This window comes from Heterocephalus glaber, unplaced genomic scaffold (genome assembly GCF_053883595.1).
Source record: "Heterocephalus glaber isolate CG9 unplaced genomic scaffold, H.glaber_assembly_v1.0 deba00001662, whole genome shotgun sequence".
NCBI classification, from domain to species: domain Eukaryota; kingdom Metazoa; phylum Chordata; class Mammalia; order Rodentia; family Bathyergidae; genus Heterocephalus; species Heterocephalus glaber.
Window position 1 is genome coordinate 4,099,343 of NW_028258403.1, and position 20,388 is coordinate 4,119,730.

The 20,388-nt window shown below is 41.2% G+C and overlaps 1 long non-coding RNA gene across 1 annotated transcript; it reads right to left on the reverse strand.

Moving 5' to 3' along the window:
• Positions 1 to 429: 429 nt before the first annotated feature.
• Positions 430 to 20,312, reverse strand: LOC147822319 (uncharacterized). Its single transcript, XR_015445791.1, has 4 exons — positions 17,093 to 20,312; positions 11,556 to 11,676; positions 8,674 to 8,800; positions 430 to 606 (listed from the first exon to the last, which is right to left on the reverse strand). It is a non-coding gene; the product is annotated as an uncharacterized LOC147822319 (long non-coding RNA).
• Positions 20,313 to 20,388: the final 76 nt, after the last annotated feature.

Genomic DNA, 20,388 nt, shown 5'->3' on the forward strand with positions numbered 1-20,388 from the left:
TGGTTTTTCCCATACCTATTTACCCTGAAATGTTTTTTTCCAGTACTGGGGATCAAACTCAGGATCTTGCGCTTGCGAGGCAGGCACAGTGCCACTGAGCTAAATCCCCAGCCCCATATTCTGTTTCTTTCTAAAACGCTGTGAGGTATTTTGGCAATTTTTGTTTTGGTTTGTTTTTTCTTCTCTCTCCTTCTTTCCCTCATTCTTTCCTCTAGGCTGGGAATGAAGGGGAATGTTGTCAAGGCACACAGGGAGCTGTTTGCTGCTTTTCTGGTCATGGGGATGAGGGAAGGGAATGTAGGCTTTTGTTTTTCTTTCTAGACACTTGCATTCACTCTGTGGATATGCTTTCATGTCCATGTCCGTGCATTTGTTTGTTGTGTATTTTGCTAAGCTGGCCTGGTCTCCACATACTGTAGTTTGTAAGTGGCTTTTTCTCAGTTTGTGTTTGGTTGGGGATGCCGCCAGCTTCTTGCCTTGCCATGTAGCCAGCAGCCATCTTGTCTTCTTGTGTGACTTTTCTGTGGACGAACATCACCAGCCACTGCCATCTTTTGTTCTATCTCTTTTTTTTCTTTTTTAAAACTGGCCTTATAAGCTAAGCCTCTGAGAACAAGAAAAAGAAAATTTTCTTTCACACAAAAATGAAAATAGTGTACAATCCCTTTAAAAACTCCTGTGAGTAGGGCTGGGGATTTAACTCAGTGGTTCCATCATGTCCTGCAAGCGCAAGGACCCGAGTTTGATTCCCGGTACCAAAAAATAAAAGCTCCTGTGACTGTGGCCCCTAGGAAATTCAGGTGTAGGTATAAGGATGGATGCCCTCAGGCAAAACTGGAGGCCTGCTTCCATCCCAGATGGTAAAATAGTGTGACCATCTTACCTAGTGCCAGGGGGAAGAAATGGGAACTCAAAGAAAATGTCCCTTTTGAGCCGGGGATTTAGCTCAGTGGTTTCGCTGCCTGCAGCACAAGCACAAGGACCCGAGTTCAATCCCCGGTACAAAAAAAAAGTCCCTTTTAAAACCAGAACCCAGGGCCAGCAATACTTCTCTCTCTGGTCCAAGAGCCTGCCTAAGGCTTTTGTGCTTCCCTGTTCAAATGCAGTTAAGTTAAAGACCTATGCCTGATGCCGGGGGAACAGAACAGCTAATTAAAGTAACTAAAAAGCAGAGCCACCCCAACTCTTTGTACTTCTGTCACAGTAAATGCAAGAGATGCTTTTTCCATATGATTTCTAAGTGCAAGTTGGACCATCAAGAGGTTTGACGAGGTGGTTAAAAACTTTGCTTGGAGGGCTGGGGATTTAGCTCAGTGGTTTCGACGCCTGCTGCTCAAGCGCAAGGACCTGAATTCAATCCCCGGTACCAAAAAAAAAAAAAAAAACTTTGCTTGGAAATGAAAACAACACTGAGATTCCACCTCACTCCAGAAAGAATGGCTGCTATCATGAAGTCAACCAATAACAAATGCTGGAGGGGCTGTGGGGAAAGAGGAACCCTTCTCCAGTGCTGGTGGGAGTGTAGACTGTTACAACCACTGTGGAAATCAGTATGGAGATACCTCAAAGAACTAGGACTGGAAGTCCCATTTGACTCTGCTATTCCACTGCTGAGGATCTTCCCCAAAGAATTAAAAGAATCATACCACAGTGATATATGTGTGCCCATGTTCATAGCAGCACGGTTTGTGATAGCTAAAACTTGGAAACAGCCGAAATGCCCATCAACTGGAGACTGGATAAAGAAAATGTGGGTTTTTTTATAAAATGGAGTACTACTCAGCCATAAAAAATGAGAAATTAGAAACATTTATAGCTAAGTGGATGCACATTGAGGCAATACTCTTAAGTGAAATAAATAGGACACACATGTGTAAATACCGAATAGTTTCTCTGGTGTGAGAAACTGAAAGTGTAAATAAGGATGAAAATGTATAATAGGTAATGTGAAATAGGAAGAAAAGGGGCAAAGGGGAAGGAAGTGGAAGGGATAGGGGAAAGGATAGAAAGGAATGGGATTAATACGAGAAAATGGAAAAATACGAACAAAATCTTTGTAAATAGGGAGGACTGGAGGGGTTGAAGGGAGGGCAGGGGAAGGGTGAAAAATAAGAACCAAGAGAGACTATGTAAAGGTGCAAATTTCCAATGGTGAATGTCATTATATTGTATACCTAAAATGTACCAATGATTAGAATGAATAATCGATAATGCAAAATAGGAAGAACAGGTCCAAAGGGGTAGGGGTAGTGGGAGGGGCAGGGGAAAGGAAAGAAGGGAAAGGAAAAATGCTGAGAAATGGAAAAAATGGAAATAAAGTCTTTGTAAATAGGGAAAGGTGGAGGGGATGAAGGGAGGGCTAGGAATGGGGAAAAAATAAGAACCAAGATGCATTATGTAAAGGTACAATTCCCACTGAGAAATGTAATTGTGTTGTATACCTACAATGTACCAATAAAAGAATTTAACAAATAAAAAAAGAAAAACTTTGCTTGGCAAAGTTCTGCCATTACCTCACGGGAGTTTAGACTAGGTAAGGCCAACAGATGGCCCAGCCCCCTCCTCCCTAATGAATTAATGAGTCCAAACTAGAAACCAAAGTCCCCGGAGCAGGGGGAGCTTTCCTCTGTTCTTCTGTGGTCTGTGATAAAATGATTCTGGCATCTCTTTAAGGTTCTTGGATAGAGACATCCATCCAGGTTTTATAAAGTCACACAAGGGGCACCTTGTGGACTTCAGATTTCCTTATGCATTGGATGCTGCCTTAAGGTGCAGAGGCCTAGTTGTCTCCCTTCTCTTTCTAGATCTCAAGACAAGCAGATGAGAAATCTATTGGATCCCTTCATCATGCGGATCTCGCCAACTTTGCCACTAGGCCGTATCTTGATGAATAGGACAAGTTTGATCCTGACAATTTTTTTTTGAGAATTAAGAATTTTTATTTAACTTCCTTTATATTGTCTGTATTATTTTCAAGCACACCGAGAATCTTGGTTCTTAAGGACAGAGATTTTTTTTTTTTTTTTTTTTGAGACATGGTCTCACTATGCAGGCTGTCCTTGACTATGTCCCTCACTATGTAGCCCAGGCTGGCTTCAAACTCACAGTGATCCTCCTGCCTCAGCCTCCCAAGTGCTGGGACTGCAGCTGGGCACCACCACACCCAGCCATATGATTGCTAAATATCATCTGAAACAAGTTTTGTAACTGCTGTCACCATTCTCTCCCTTTTAATATGGAGGTTCTGTGTCTATTGCCAGATCATATGGCCCTTAGGTGTTCTATACTTTCCCTCTTTAATGTTCATGTAATGTTAGTTCTACAAGTAACCATACATTGTATTACATCCTCACTACCAGCAGTTATGATGCTGTCCCTAACATCATTCTGGTTAATTTGTTCCTTAGCAGGTTTCTCAGGAAAAGTTCATAGAAACAATATGATCTGATTCTTTGCATGCTTCTTGCAGCATGTACCCTTCACACCTGAAGGTCAGCTTTGTTGGATATAAAATCCTCAGCTCACATTTTCTTTTACTGAGTATCTGAAATAGATTTTTTTTTTCTGGCATAGAAATGCCCAGTGATAATATTATTTTCTTTCTCTAATATATCACACACTATTTTTTTCTGAAAAGTTTTCTTCTTTCTTAAAGTTCAGCAATTTTGCCAGAATATGTCTTAGTTATAGTTATTCCAGGTTAGTGTTACATGGCCTGCTCTTTGAAATCTTGTCACTTTGGGAAATCTTTTTTGACTTCTCATTTTAGTATTTGTTCTGTTCTCTTAGGTTTTCTTCAGTGCCCCTGCTACCCATGTTACACCATCTTTACCATCTTTATCAAACAGTTCCTTAAGTTTTAAAATGTTTTCTTTAAACATTCCTTAAATGTTTCATCTTCACTAAGAAAATGTTGTTTCATTCTAACCAATTTTGTCATAAAGGCACAGAAATGTGAGTGTATAATACCCATATTTATTCTTTAGAATATTTCTATTGATGAATTATTAATTTTAATTTTATGAGTTTTATTATATTAAACAATGGGTACTTAACAAGAAAAATATATAAAAAAATAAAGTACTGAATTTTTGATTTTTTTTTTTTTTTTTACCTGGGATTGAGCTCAGGACCTTGTGCTTTTGAGGCAGGTGGCAGAACCACTGAGCTAAATCCCTGGCCCTAAAGTACTGAATTTTTAATATTTATTGAGTTCATAAAAAAGCATCAAGGTTTTCAACATCAACTGTTTTTTGGTGTACAAAGTCTAAAAAATAACAAATAACAGAAATAAATTCCTATATGAACTAAAATGAAAATACCAATACAACTCTACAGGGCCGGGGATTTAGCTCAGTGGTTCCGCCACCTGCTTCGAAAGTGCAAGGTGCTGAGTTCAATCCCTGGTACCAAAAAAAAACAACAAATAAACTCACAATGCTCTTCCTGCCCCAGCCTCCTGAGTGCTGGGATTACAGGCATGTGCCAATACAACTGTACAAGAAAAATAATCTTTACTTCAATTATCACACTTAAGGCAGTCTTCACACATGACAACAGCACATGTGCTTTCCTGTTGTCACACAAGAAGTATCACTTACACCGACAGCACATATGTTTTGCTTTTCTGGCCTTTTTGTGGGACATATTTGACATCTCACTGGTCTTCCTGTTTTGTCAGGAGGTTATTGTATTATACTGCAGTACCGTGGATCAAACTCAGTATTTTGCACTTACGAGGCAGGCATGGTGCCACTGAGCTAAATCCCCGGCCTTTGTGTGTGTGTGTGTGTGTGTGTGTGTGTGTGTGTGTGTGTGTGTGTATGTGTGTGTAGTTAACACGAATATAAACTATCAATAAAATAAAGTATTAAATTTTTAATATGTATTCCACATTTAGAATAAACATCAACATTTTCACATCAGCTATGTACTTGCTTATAAAACCTAAGAAATAACATCAGAAATAATTTTTTTTTTTTTTTGGTACCAGGCATTGAACTCAGGACCCTGCACTTGCAAGGTAGGCAGCAGAAATGAATTCTTATATGAACCAAGTGAAAATACCAATAGTACTCTACAACAAAAATAATCTTTGCTTCCATTGTCATGCCCAAGGCAGTCTTCACGTATGAAAACTGCATGTTTCATGCACATACCTCGCTTACACTGACAGCATATGTGCTTTCTTTCCTTTCCTGTGTGGCAGGCTGTTCTTGTCACCTCTCTTGTATTTCTATTTTATCAGGAGCTTCTTACCATATTGTATAATGTCCATTTAGCAGGAAAATAAGATATCAATAAAATAAAATATCAAATATAATGAGTATCAGAGGGCAATCAATCCTCTGATTGCCTAGAAGGGGGAATGGCGAGGGCTAAAGAGAAAAAAGACAATAGAGACTTGTGTAATTTCAAAGTATTTGGGAGCCAGGAGGTCAGTGCCTCAGAGTGGGTGAAGACAAAGACTCTCCAAGCTAGCCATCATTTATTGGCTACACACAACCATTGGAGGGAGTATCAGGTGACTTAGGGGGTGGAGGTAATCCTATGTAAATGAGGATTTTTTTTTGTACCAAGGATTGAACTCAGGACCTCCCACTTGCCAGGCAGGCACTGTGCCACTGAGCTAAATCACCGGACCTAGATAAGGATCTTATGCCGATGAAGAGCTTAGGTTATGAGGTTCTTATACTGAAGAGGACTGTAAGGAGAGCATTTTTACAATAGTAGATGGAAGGAGTTAAGTTGATTAGGAATTTGTCCCTCCCCAGGTGAAACCTTTCTCTTCTTTTTTTTTTTTTTTTTTACTACTTGGTTCTCAAAGAACCAGGATGTCTTCAGCTGATGAAATCTTACCCTTCAACCACACAGCATCACAGGATCATTGAGGCCTCAGCTGTGACCAGAGGCAAAACGGAGTTGTTTCCACATGCCATAGCCTGCTCTTGAGCAAGGTGACATTGAGCCTTAGACAACTATCATCATACTTTAATTATGAAATGATTTTTCCCCAAAATTTATGTAGAATAGCTCTTGACAATGAGTGCTTAGAAGAGACATCAACATTTTCACATCAGCTATTTACTTGCTTACAAAACCTAAAAGATCACATCAGAAATAAAAACTATGTGAACTACAATGTAGATACAAACAAGTTTACCACAGAAATAATCTTTAACTGTCACATCTAAGGCAATCTTCACACATAAAAACCACATGTTCCATACAAAGGTATCACTTACACTGACAGCACATATGTTTTGTTTTCCTGGGTTTTTCTTCTGGTTTTTTTGTTTTGTTTTGTTTTGTTTTCCAGTATGAGGGATCAAACTCAAGACCCTGCACTCGAGAGGCAGGTGCAGCACCACTGAGCTAAATCCCAGGCCCTTCCTATCCTTTTCTGTAGGGCACAGTTGATATCTTTTTTGTTTTCCTGTTGTCATAGTAGGTCTTTGTGATGCTACATCTGCCTGTTCACTTGTCAGCTCACTAGTGTGCTCCACAATTTTTTTTGTGTACAGTTCCCTGGGCAGAAACATTTTGTTTTTCCTCTGCTGTAAATGATCTCTTAGGAGTTCCAGTCCCAATCTTCTAAGAAAATTTCTCCATGGTAGTTTCCATTTGTTATTTTCTTTTTAAACTATCAAATTATTTATGTCACACGTTTAAGATCAAATAAAACACAACCATTGGCCAATGCTTTGCGTTTTGAGTGACATTATAGTTGCTGCATAACTTATCAACAACATCTACTCCACCTTTGGTTTTGTTGTAGAAAGTTACCACCTCAGGCTTCTGTTTTGAGGTTTCTCTATCAATATTTCCATAATAGTGCAATGTTTGTGTGTGTGTTTTTGTGGGTTTTTTGGTACTGGAGATCGAACTCGGGACCTTGCCAGAACCACCGAGCTAAATCCCCGGCCCAATAATAGTGCAATGTTGACATGAGCAGTACACTTTGGTTTTCTTGGCCATATATGAGACCAATATTATATCTTCCTGAAATCTAAAGATTGTACTATACAATCCTCTGTTTTGAAATTGCAACACTTCATTTGGAATTTCTGCTTTGTTCCTGTGTACAGTTCCTACACTAGTCAACTTGTGCTCCTTTAGCAAATGTAACATAAACTAGAAACTGATAAACCAATTGTCGAATGTCACATTCCAATTAGTTTGGGAAATAGGAGCAGCAAGTCTGTTCCCAACATCATTTGGGCCAGGCATGGTGGCACATGCCTGTAATCCCAGCACTCAGGAGGCTGAGGTGGGAGGATTGCCATGAGTTTGAGGCTAGCCTCAAATTCAAAAAAAAAAAAAAAATCATTCAGTTTATTACTATAGGAATAAGGACCTGGTGGCTGAGTTCCAGGATTAATTTTTGGGGTGGGGCTGAAATTCTTTTATTGGTGCATTTTAGGTATACGATACGTTTACGTTTATCATTGGGTGCTTGTACCTGTACATGATGTATCTTTTTTTTTTGGTACCACGGGTGGAACTTGGGTCCTTGTGCTTGTGCAGCAGGCGGCACATTGGCACATGATGTGTCTTGATTCTTTTTTCCCCATTACCTGTGCTCCCTTCCCTATTTACATAGACTTTGTTTCCATTTTTTTCTTTTCTCATAATTTTTCCTTTTCCTTCTTTCCTTTCCCCTTCCCCTCCCACTTCCCCTTTGGACCTTTTCTTCCTATTTCAAATTATGAATTATTCATTTTAATCATTTTAATCCTTATTTACACTTTCAGTTTCTCACACTAGAAAAACTATTCGGTATTTACACATGTGTACTATTTATTTCACTTAAGAGTATGGCCTCAATATGCATTCCAGGATTAATTTCTAAATTGACAGAATAATAAGTCTTTGCATCTAGAAAGGTATAATTGTGTGTGTGTGTGTGCGTGTGTGTGTGTGTGTGTGTGTGCAGGAATCAAACTCAAGGTCTTTCATTTGCCAGGCAGGCACTGTACCACTGTGCTACATCCCTGGCCCCAGGCAAAAATTTTTATGCCACATTTTTTTTAAAGATAGCTCTTTACAGGCTGGGGATTTAGTTCAGTGGTGCCACCACCTGTCTGGCAAGCGCAAGGTCCTGAGTTCAATTCCTGGTACAAAAAAAAAAAGTAGCTCTTTACTTTTCTTGGTATGGGAATCACACCCAGGACCTTGCACTTGCCAGGCAGGCACAGCACCACTAAGCTAAATCTCCAGCCTTTATGCCATATTTTGACCCATTGCTTTTTTTTTTTTGGTACTGGGAATTGAACTCAGGACCTTGTGCAAGGCAGGCCCGAGATGACCCACTGCTTTTCCATAAGTCTTTTGCATTCTTGTGATTACAATGAGAAATCCCTGCTAAGTACAGCAGACCTATGAATGCTTTCAGTTCAGCTAGTGAGATGTCATAGTAAATACATTTTTTAATATTGCTATTGGTGCATACAGAATGTTTTACTTGTATTTAGCCTTTGGGTATTTCACCCCATCTTGTAGTATTTTGTCTGTTATAATTTCCAACATTGAATGGCAGTGCTGGCATTCTGTCCAGTAGGTCACCCCTGCCAAGATACTCACTATATTTTCAGACCTAGTTCTAACATTGGATCATTCTATTTGGTTGTGTGACCATTTTGCAACATTTTGACTAGTCAAATATGTACTCACATTGCTGTTCTCTTAGTCATCTGAATCAAGGAAGTCTGTATTCCTTGTGTCTATATCAGTTGATTCTTGCTCCATTTCACTGTCACAGGAACTTCGGCTTACATGGCCAACATCAAAGTCATTATTACTAAAAAAAAAAAAAAAAAGTCATTATTGTCTTCATCATCCATGCATGAGTAATCTGATGATTCACTTTTGACCTCATCTAAAACTTGCAAATCTGGTTTTTTGTGTGCCACTGTAATGAATTCGGATATTTCTACCAGAAAAATCAAATGAAAATTTTTTTAAAAACAAATCCTACATGCAGAAATTTAGCAATGAACATTTCATGGGTAAAACCACTTGTTGCTGCTCTGGAGCTCCTGTACACCTTGCTATTCATCTGTCAAGTGGGTAAATGCAGATGGGTTTTTGCTTTCCCCAGGCGCAGCTACAGTGAGTCACACCCACATTCCATTATAGTTAAATACATGTTTTCATAACAGAAGAATGGTATGTATATTTTTTAATCTCTCTAATGCTCAGGTAAATATAAATAAAACCTGTTAGATGAAGCATTATGTAGGTAAAAATCCCAGTTTGACACTTTTGCACATGAGCACACATCTACATCTTGCCATTCATCCTACCAAGTGGGTAAACACAAAGATTGTTTCCTTTATCCCCCAGGCACAGCTGGCTACTATTATGCTAAAGTGCAAATTTACAGTAGAAAAGTATGCAATGGGTCTGGGTGATTGTAACTCAATGTTATGACCTTTGTTTTTTGGTTTTGTGGGGGGGTTTGCTTAAATTCTTTTATTGGTACATTTTAGGTATTCAATATGTTTACATTTATCATTGAGTACTTATACCTGTACATGATGTATCTTGGTTCTTATTTTTTCCCCATTCCCTGTCCTCCCTTCACCCTGTTATGCCCTTTGGTCTAATTTTTTTCTTTTTTTTTTTTTTTGGTACCAGTGATGGAACTCAGGACCTTGAGCTTTCAAGCCAGGCACCAGAACCACTGCGTTAAATCCCCAGGCCTATTCTAATTATTTCTTAAGTTCTGTTGCCTCATTTCTGAATATTTCTGGTTGATCTGTTGTTCTTTCGAGTCTTCTATTATTTTCTCATTGCATAATAACAGATTGCTTTAGTCTATCTTTTTTTTTACTTTTTGTTGTCTATAAGAGTTGTTATTGTCATCTTCTCTTTTTTCCTTATTATAATTTTATTTAGGATTTGACCGTAATATTTTTCTATTGCTCATTTCATATAAAATTAATTATCCTGAGATTCTGAAGGCAGAGAAATTCAGGATATTCTTCTTGTCTGGGTAGAGTCCCCTCTTTTATTGTTTCCAAGTAGTGTGCGGAAACATGTCTTCCTCTCTGATATTCCTGGGCTCTTCTCTCATCCCTCATTTTTATCTGGACCTTACCTTTCCTCTTCTCTTTCCCTTCTTGCTCAACTTTGATTTCACTCCCAGCAGTTTTTTCCCAGTCCAGGTCCTTCTGGAAAGGAGGCCTGCAGAGTTTGTGTTGGAGATACGGCCTTGGGGACTGGACCCACCGAGCCTCACCACAGGCTGCTCACCCTCTCTGTCAGGAGCAGGCAAACACCCTCCCAAACTCAGCTACATGCTCAAGTCAGCCCTCCACAGTCTTCAGTGAATCTCTGTTGGCCCTCTCTCCTCTCCTGTTTCCTACAGGGTTTCACACATTCTCTGCAAATCACTTTCTCAGCTCACATTTGTCCACTTACATGAAACTCCTATAGATGCTGAGAGGCCAAGGGTAACTCTCACTGTGTCCCTGGATCAAGCAGAGAAGCTCTGCTCTTTGCTAGGTCACCCAGTGGGTTGGCTGAGCCTTATGTCTCCATCTGTTGACTCTCTATAGCCTAAGACATGACTAGAAGTGTCTCCTTTCTGCATCTCTTCCTGGCCTGCCTTCCTTCCCAGTCTTCACTACCCAGGTTGCTGCTCTCACTTTCTGAGAGCTCTACCCATGCCCACCCAGCTTCCATTGGCTCCTAGCACTTTCTAACCCAGACAAGAAAGAGGAGGAGGTTATACCAAGCAGGCCTGCAGATGGGGATCCAGAGAAGGCTCAGATGAGGGCTTCCAGGCCTAGTGTGTGGCTTAGGGTTATAAGCACTCAGGAGGCTGAGGCAGGAGGATTTACTCAAGTTTGAGGCCAGCCTTGGATACATAGTGAGTTCAGGACTAGCCTGAACTACATAGCAAGATTGTCTCAAAAAAAAAGAAAAGAAAAGAAGAGAGCTTCCAATATCAGATTCCCCTACCTGAGTCAACTGTTTGTCCACACCCCATACAGGACAGAGAGACAGAGCAGCCCAGCAATGGGAGCCCGAGAGAGAGCTCAGCTTCCCCTCAGTCTGGAGGGACATCACAGCATTTCAAGGTCAGTCACAATTTATTTTTTTTATTTTTATTTATTTTTTTATTTTTTTTTTGGTACCAAGGATCGATCTTGGGTCCTTGTGCTTGCAAGGCAAGCAATGGAACCACTGAGCTAAATCCCTGGCCCATTCACAATTTAAACTGATCTGTCCTTGCATAGTGTTTTTTAAAATCATTTCTAAATAAAACAGAAATACTGGAGATGTCATTTCTCAGGCACATGGGAACAAACATCAGGTTCTGAGGGTAGCCTGAAGAAGCTTCTGAGGGTGGAGCAGGGAGAATGCTGGGAGCTGCCTCTGCTGGACCAGCAATCTAGTGTCCAAGTGGTCGGCCCTAGAGGCCCAGTGGAACTGCTGATGACTGGTTGGAATCCCTTAGGAGGGAGGGGGTATCACTGAACCCAAGGGACATGGTGCCCTGACTGGGGACGGATGATGCTGGAAGGTCAGCAGCCTTATGGTCTTACCAGGACCCGTGGCTATTTCCAACCCAGTGACAGTGATGGCTGCTTCAGGACCCAGACAGCTGGAGAAGGAGTAAGGGTGAGCTGGTTGGATGCAGGCTCGGAGGGGAACACATTCATGATCCTGACAATTTAAAACAAGAACAACTTATCTACTATTGTAATACAATCTGGGTATAATACGAACTGGAAAATGGCAAAAGATGGGACAGGATGGCACTCTAGACTATGAGACTACTGTCCAGTTACAGTGTTTCTTCTTGGAACACAAAAGGTGGAATGAAATGTCTTATGTTCAGGCTTTTATAACTCTTTGTCAAAGGAAAGATTCAAGAACTACAGTACTTAGTACAGGCTCTGAGGAGGACAAAGATATCCTGGATGATCCTGTTCTAAGATCCCCCATTTGTCTCTTGGGGATCTCAGTCTTGCTGGATCTATTTAGGGGGATAACCACAACAGGAGGTCACCTCCCACTTATAATCCTCAGACAATAGATCAGGTCCCTCCCCTCTAAGAAGCCAGGGGACTCCATTAGAGCCTAGTGCCCCAGAGGAAGCCAACATTCCTCAGCTCCCTCGTAGCCTCCTCAGATGCCCTAAGTCTCACCGGATACACACAGACAGCTTTAAGCTTCGAAGGTCAAACCCAAAATGATGCTTCCTACTACTCTGGTTCACAACTTGTCCTGGCCCTAAGAGAAATTCCAGAGATGGAAGGAAATACTCAAGTACATATTCCTTTATCAGTTGCAGATGTCTAACTGTGCAAAGACCAATTAGGCCAACTATCAGAAGATCCTAATAAGTTTGCAGATGGGTTTCAAACTTTGGCCCTTGCTTTTGATTTAACATGGTAAGATGTCCAATACATTTTGACCACTTGCTGTACCCCAGATGAAAAACAAAGAATCCTACAAGAGGCTAGGAACTATGCAGATGAATAACATGCTTTAAAAAGGGAAGAAAACCACCCTTGAGAGGTTATTCTCCCTTCAAAAGAACTGTAATACTCAGCATGTGAGATTCCATCTCACTCCAGAAAGAATGGCTGCTATCAAGAAATCAATCAAAGGCCAGGGATTTAGCTCAGTGGTTCCGTTGCCTGCCTTGAAAGCTCAAGGACCCGAGTTTGATCCCTGATACCAAAAAAAAAAAAAAAAGAAATCAATCAAGGGCCAGGCATTTAGCTCAGTGGTTCCAGCGCCTGCCTCCCAAGCACAAGGTCCCAAGTTTGATCCCTGGTACCAAAAAAAAGAAGAAAAAAAGGAGATATTAAGAAATCAACCAATTACAAACGCTGGAGGGGCTGTCGGGAAAAAGGAACCCTTCTCCACTGTTGGTGGGAGTACAGACTGGTACAACCACTGGGGAAATCAGTGTAAGATTTCTCAAAACACTAAAACTAGAGGCTCCATTTGACCCAGCTATACTTCTTCTTGGTATCTTCCCAAAAGAATTAAAAGCATCATATCCGATCAATATATGCACAACCCATGTTTATACCAACACAGTGTGTAATAGCTAAATCTCGGAAACAGCCCAAATGCCCATCAACTGACAAGTGAATAAAGATGTGGTTTCTTTATACAATAGAGTACTATTCTGCTATAAAGAAGGATGAGCTTCAGGCATTTATAGCTAAATGGATGGACCTTGAGACCATACTCCTAAGTGAAATAAATCAGACACACATGTTTAAATACTATATTGTTTCTCTGGTGAGAAACCTCAAATGGAAATAAGGACTAAAATGTATAATAGATATTGGAAAATGAGAAGAAAATGTTCAAATGGGAAGGGGAACAAGAGAGGAAAGAGGGAGAAAGGAAGGAAGGGACAAGAAAAAAGTGAAAATGGAAGGGAAAAATAGAAACAATACATAGGGAGGGGAGGGGGATTGAGGGGGGAATAGGATAAAATAAAATTTAAATAAAGGCATCTATCCAACAACAACAACAAAATACTCAGCATGGACTAAAAATGATGTCTAGTATGCTAGCTGCTCTTACCATAGGAATGAAAAGGTGCATTAAAAAGTCTGTTAAGTATGATAAAGTGAGTGGAGTCTTATAGGGCACAGAAGAAAATTCAGCTTTGTTTCATAACGGATTAGCAGAGGCCTTCCACAAGTATGCTAATATAGATCCATCTTCAGGGAAGGAGAGGCACTAATGGGACAACATATCATCTGTCAGTCGGTCCCAGATATTCAGTGTAAGCTACAAAATCTTCAGATGGGGCTTCAGACACCTATAACCCAATTGCTGGACACGGCCTTTTCTGTGTTCAACAATCAGGACCCAGAGGACAGAGAAAAGAGAAAGCCTAAGATTATAGCTGTTGCAATTGGTAATCCTTTAAACCTACCCAGGTCATCCAAGGAAAAACCCAGGGACAATGGAGGAAAGGGTTCTTGTTTCAAGTGTAAGAAGACTGGACACTGGGCACGAGATTGCACCAAACCTCCACCTGGGCTGTGTTCTAAATGTGAGGCAGCTAATGTGCCTGATGGATGGCACTGGAGGTTTGACTGTCCCCACTCCCAGAGAGGGGCTAGGCCAGCCAGAACCCTCAGTTCCTGCTCTGAGGACTGAAGAGGCCCAGGGAAACCTCCAATGCCCCTGTCCATGGATATCACCATCTCCTCTGAGGAACCCTGGGTAATCTTGGACATCATGGGTGAGCCAATTCAACTGGTTATAGATACAAGGACAGCTCATTCTGTTTTGATTTCCTTCTATGGGAACCTCTCCTCTATAGCCATGGCTGGGGTTGAAGGGACCCCTAGTTGGAGATTCTTTACTCTTCCTCTGATGTGTCACTTCGAAGGGCAAATGTTTAACTGTGAGTTTCTAATTGTCCCACAGTGTACTACTCCTTTGCTAGGAAGAGATTTATTAACAAAATTGGCAGGCCAGGGATGAAGCTGAGTGACACAGTGCCTCCCTGACAAGCGAGAGGCCCTGAGTTCAATTCCCAGTACAAAAGAAAAAAAAACTTGAGGGAAATTTCCAAATTCTAACTAAGGGCAAAACATATTTTACTTGTTGGGACCACACCAGGTCTCCCTAATCAAACCAGGCAACAGGTAAATCCTGCTGCATGGTATAAGGGATTACCTAGTAGGGCAAATTCAGCTATGTCAGTAATTATAAGACTAAAAGACCCCAGGCGATTTCCTAATCAAAAACACTACAGGAAATCCTATAACTCCTAGGGGCAGTCCATCTTCCCAGACAGGTTGCAGTCATGCACTATAAAGGACACCAGAGAGATATGTCTGAAATCTCCTTGGAAAATCAAAAGCCTGAAAGTGAGGCAAAATGGGCAGCCCTAAAGCCCCTTAAAACTCTAGTCTTATTCCCAGTTTTTGAGGAACCATTAAAACCAATCTATACCCCCCAGAAGGATAAAGGGGTAATTAAAAGGGGACTCTGGTGGTATTTAGGAAGCAAACTGGTCCTTCCCCAAGGAACACAGTGGAAGGCTATAAAAACATTTCATGATTCCTTTCATATGGGAAGAGATGCTATATTGGAAATGGTCACTTGAGTTTTCACAAGATTAGGACTAGCGACAACTACCAAACAGTTGGCAAAGCTTGTTCAATTTGTGCCTACAACAACCCAGGTAACCCCAAACCACCTCCTTTATTAGAAGCTGTACAGACGAGAGGGACATACTCTGGAAAGGACTGGCAATTAGACTATACCCATGTGTCACCATGCAGAGGATTTAAACTGATGTTGGTCCTAATTGACATCTTCATAGGCTGGATTGAAGCCTTTCCTATCTGTTCAGAAAAGGATACAGAGATAGTCAAGGTACTTCTTAAAGAAATCATCCCGAGATTTGGACTACTCCAGTCTCTCCAGAGTGACAATGGACCTTCTTTTACCTCCCAAAGAACTCAAGGAGTGTCAAAGACCCTAGGAATAAAGTACTGCCTTCATTCCACTTGGCGACCTCAATCTTCTGGAAAGGTAGAGAGAACCAACCAAACCCTAAAGTGAGCTCTGGAAGAACTTTGCCAAGAGATGTTTGAGTCTTGGCTCTGATTGCTACCAATAGCACTCGTGAGGGTTTATAACATGCCCAAAATTGGGATAAGTTTGAGCCCATTTGAGATGTTATACAGAAGGCCATTTCTATCCTCCAATATGATTATAGACCCAGAGATTATGAGTCTCTTAGAATATCTCATTAATCTGGGCCAAGTACAACAGGCTATCCAAATAACACGGGAACAGAATCCTGCCAGCTCCTGGCCCAGGGAACAATTAGTGTCCACCCTGGTGTCCAACTGCTTGTAAAAACTTGGAGAAAAGGGCTGGAGATGCAACTCAGCACAAGGCCCTAAGTTCAGTTCCCAGTTAAAAAAAAAAAAAAAAAAAAAAAAAAAACTTGGAGAAAGGAAACACCAGCTGACCAACTAAAATGGAAATGGAAAGATTCCTTTTCAGTAATCCCTATAACACCCACTGCAGTAAAAGTACCAGAGATAAATAATTGGATTCATCTTTCTAAAATAAAGCTAGTCCCACTTGAGCTGTCTAAAGAACAAGATTACCCAAAAGCAAAAGGCTATACCTGTGAACATCTGGAAGACTTGAAATTTCTCTTCAAAAAGCAAAGTTCCAGCACTGCTATAGATAAGTAAATAAGACCTTGCTAAAGCTAAGGCTCTTAGATTTCCCCCCACCAACCCCGTACCAGGAGTCGAACTCAGGACCTTACACTTGCTAGGCAGGGGCAGGCAGTCCTCCTCAACATAAAAACGTCATGACCTAAGATCTTCATCAGCATAATGTCCTCAGCCACATAGGATTACCTCCGTCCCCTAAGTCATCTGATACTGCCTCCAATTATTGTGTGTACCCAATAAATAATGGCTAGTTCACAGAGTCTTTGTCTTTGCCTACTCTAAGGTACTGACCTCCTAGTCCCCATATACTTTGAAATTATACAAACCCCTTTGTCTTTTTTTCTTTAGCCCTCACTGTCCCCCTTTCTAGGCAGCTGGAGGATTGATCACCCTCCAATAACATACTTCTCTAACATACATTCTTCTCTACAGGAAGCATGGAAGTCTGACTTGCTCCTCATATCTGGACTATAGTAAAGTTTCTTTCTCCCATCAAACAGGCAGCTTGAGGGTCACTAAGTCTTTTCTCATTATTTTCTGACAGATTTTTCTTCCCTCAACCCATCCACAAGCCAAAACATCTCAAGGTAGTTGGAGAGTACATAATCCCTAAAGGTAGGATCTACAGTTCCTTCCAGCTTAAAAAGCTACAGAAGACAGAGACCTCCACTCCTTCAGCACCCCATAAAGATTTATGGGATTTATGTCTCTCAGGAGGAAATGTTATAGGAGATAGGGCATGACAAAGCTGGCTGGGGAAATGAGCAGGACCTGTCAATTACAAGATCCCAGGGCAATATGAGGACCCTGTATGTAGAACTTCTCCCTGTCGAGAGGCATTCTACATAAATTTGGGGGGGGCAAATCATTTCATAATTAAAGTATGACTATACCTGTCTAAGGCCCAATGTGAGCTGGCTATGGCATGCAGAAACATAACTCCATTTTGCCTCCAGTCATAGCTGAGGCCTCAATGGTCTTGTGATACTATGATGCTCAAGGGCAAGAGTAGATCAGTTGAAGACATCCTGGTTCTTGGAGAACCTAATAGTAATTTTAAAAAGAGAGAGAGAGAAAGATTTTACCTGGGGGAAGGACAGATTCCTTATTAGCCTGCAATCTTGGCCCACCTACTATTGAAAGAATGCTCTCCTTACCACCCTCATCAACATAAGATCCTCAGTGACCTAAGATCCTCATCAACATAGGATCACTGCTGCCCCTAAGTCACCTGATACTCCCTGTGATTATTGTGTATACCCAATAAATAGTGGCTTGCTCAGGAGTGTCTTTGTCTTTGCCCACTCTGAGGCGCTGACCTCCTGGCCACCCATGTACTATGAAATTATGCAAGTCTCTATTGTCTCTATTGTCTTTCTTTCTTTACCCCTCATAATCCCCCTTTCTAGGCAGTCAATTGATCACCCTCCAATATGTCCCAAGCTCCCATGGATGATATAAAATAAGAGTGGCCATAATGGAAAGCCACTATCCTGTGTGAGTTTTCATAGTAGCCTGAGCCATGTCTGAGTGTAGTGTGTACTTTTGTGGGGGTTTTTGGTTTGGGGGACTGAACTTGGGACCTTGTGCTTTCGAAGCAGGCGCCGGAACCACTGAGCTAAATCCCAGGCCCTGTGGTGAGTACTTTTACTCTCTTTTTCTCTTTCCAAGTTCACACAGAGCTGATTTCTCCTATACTCTTTTACCCCACAATTTTCAAGTAAATTTTTTGGCACTGTTACTGTCCAAATCTTTGTTGAAGGCAAGAAGAACCTGGAATACTTTTGATTGGTGAGCCATTTTTAAAGAAACTATAATGGACCCTTGACTTACAAACTCAATTTGTTCGTGAGGGCTGGTTGTAACTCAAGTCAATCAATTGAAGGCTCAGGTTCCTCTACACAGCCTTCAAAGTCTCTCTGCTGTATTCAGGCAGACCTCAGTGTCCTTAGAGAGACATTTGTGCAGGATTTCTCAACGCCACACAGGAAAGGATGTTGTAGCATTCCTTCCAGAACTCTTTAAGGGTTAAATCTGTTTTTTGTTTTTGTTTCCTTTTTTTTTTTTCCCCTAGTACTGGGAATTGAACTGAGGACCTTGGGCCTGTCAGCCAGGCATGATGCCACTGAGCTAAATCCCCGGCCCTTTAAGGTTTAAATCTGTACATGAGACCATCCAGAAGCACAAACAGTCAGCATTTGGGTAGTAACTCAAGACTTTGGTTGTAAGTTAAAACTAAAATTCCAGTCATAACCCAAGTTGTTCATATGTCATATGTCAGGCCAGTTGTCAAGGGTCCACTGCACCCTATAACACTGTCTCCAGACCAGCCAAAGGCTCATGGAGCCAAGTTTGGGATCAGTGTGGCTCTCTCTTCATTCTGCAACTACTGTAGTTGTAAAACAAATCCATAGTCTCCCCTGCCCCACTCCCCATGGTGCTGGAGATGGAACCCATGGCTTCAAATATGCTAAGCACATACTCTACCCTAGGCCAACAGCCATGCTTTGGTTCAATTTCCAGATCCCTAAAAACTACAAGCAAATTTGTATAATGACTGCTCCCTAGACTGTCTTATCTACTTTACAGGTTAATTATGAAATCATTTATGTAGAAGAGTTTTGATAAATAAAAATGAAATGTGTGAGGCTGGGGATGTAGTTCAGTAGTAGAGGGCTTGCCTAGCATGCAGGAAGCCTTGGGTTCAATCCCCAGCACCATAAAAGAAAATAGTAAGTACATGAATGTAAGACAGTAGTGGTACTATGTCTTATTTCCCTTGCTTATGGGGAGGATGTATCTGTTGGCTGCTAGCCAAGTTTCTTTTGTTCCCATCCCCTTTTCCTGTTCAGCCCTAGCCTATACCATTCTTATTGTTATTGAAATAGCTGCTTTTACTTCTTAAACCAGGATCCACCCTTCCCCTCTTACAAAACACAACTCAAAGCCACCTCCTGTGGAAAAAGTTCAGTCCTGCAGAAGGAAATGATAAACTTCCAAAGAGGCGATTATACCACTCCCTCGGGTTCCCTCAGTCAGTATGTGTTTAAGTGTCTGGCCTGGTACACAGTAATGGGCACTTTTGTAGGAGCTTCATAAAGCACTTTTACTTACATTACGACCCTTAAAATATTTGTTTTCAGCAATGTTAGGTATTTTTAAAAATTAATACATTAAGAGCAAATGACTTCTCCCATAGCAGTATTAAATAGCTTGTGATAAAAAAAAGGAAGGAAAGTCACAGATCTGCCTTTGCCATTTACTAAACAGACTGAGTATCTTTTATTCAAAATGCTTGGTATAAAAAGTGTCTTCAGAAGCCAGGCAAGTTGGCACACACCTGTAATCTCTGGGAAGCTGAGGCAGGATGTCAAATTCCAGCCCAGCACTGTTGGCAATTTAGTGATTTAACAAGACCCTCAAAATAAAAAATAAAAAGGGCTGAAATAGGCAGGCATGGTGGTGCACATCTGTATTCCCAGCACTCAGCATGCTGAGGCAGGAGGATTCCCACGAGTTCGAGGCCAGCCTGGGCTGTTACATAGTGAACTTAAGGCCAGCCTTGACTATATGGTGAGATCTTGTCTCACCGCCCCACCCCACCCCCCAGTGTAGCCCAGTGAGAAGGCCCTGGGTTCAATCTCTAGTATTGGGGGGGAAAAAAGTATCTACAATTTCAAATTTTTGAGTGCTTGCATATAAATAATGAGATTCCTCTGAGATGGGACCCAAGTCTAAGCAGAGGAAACCTTTTTTTTGTACTGGGGAATTGAATCCAGGACCTTGCAAGCACTCTGATACTGAGCTGCATTCCCCAGACTTTTTCATTTTGAGACAGGGTCCCATTAAATTGCCCACTGACCTCCATTCTCACAAACAACGCATACTGTACCTTCATTCCTAACAGTTGTAATACTGTTATCGAGAGCTCTATGATGGTGATGACATCTGGTTTTGCTCTCCACATAATCTCCTGCATTTACTGCTGCACTTGTAACACAGAACTTCAATTTTATTGGATAAATGAGTGAGATCTAAAAACAAATTTTCTGATTCGCTCTAGATTTGACCACTTAGTCTGGGAAAAATACTGTTAGTGATGCGGGGGACAGCAGAATGAGGTAATGTGGATATTTCACCTGAGATAAAAGATACTATAAACTTCAAAAGACTAGACACCGCTGAGCAG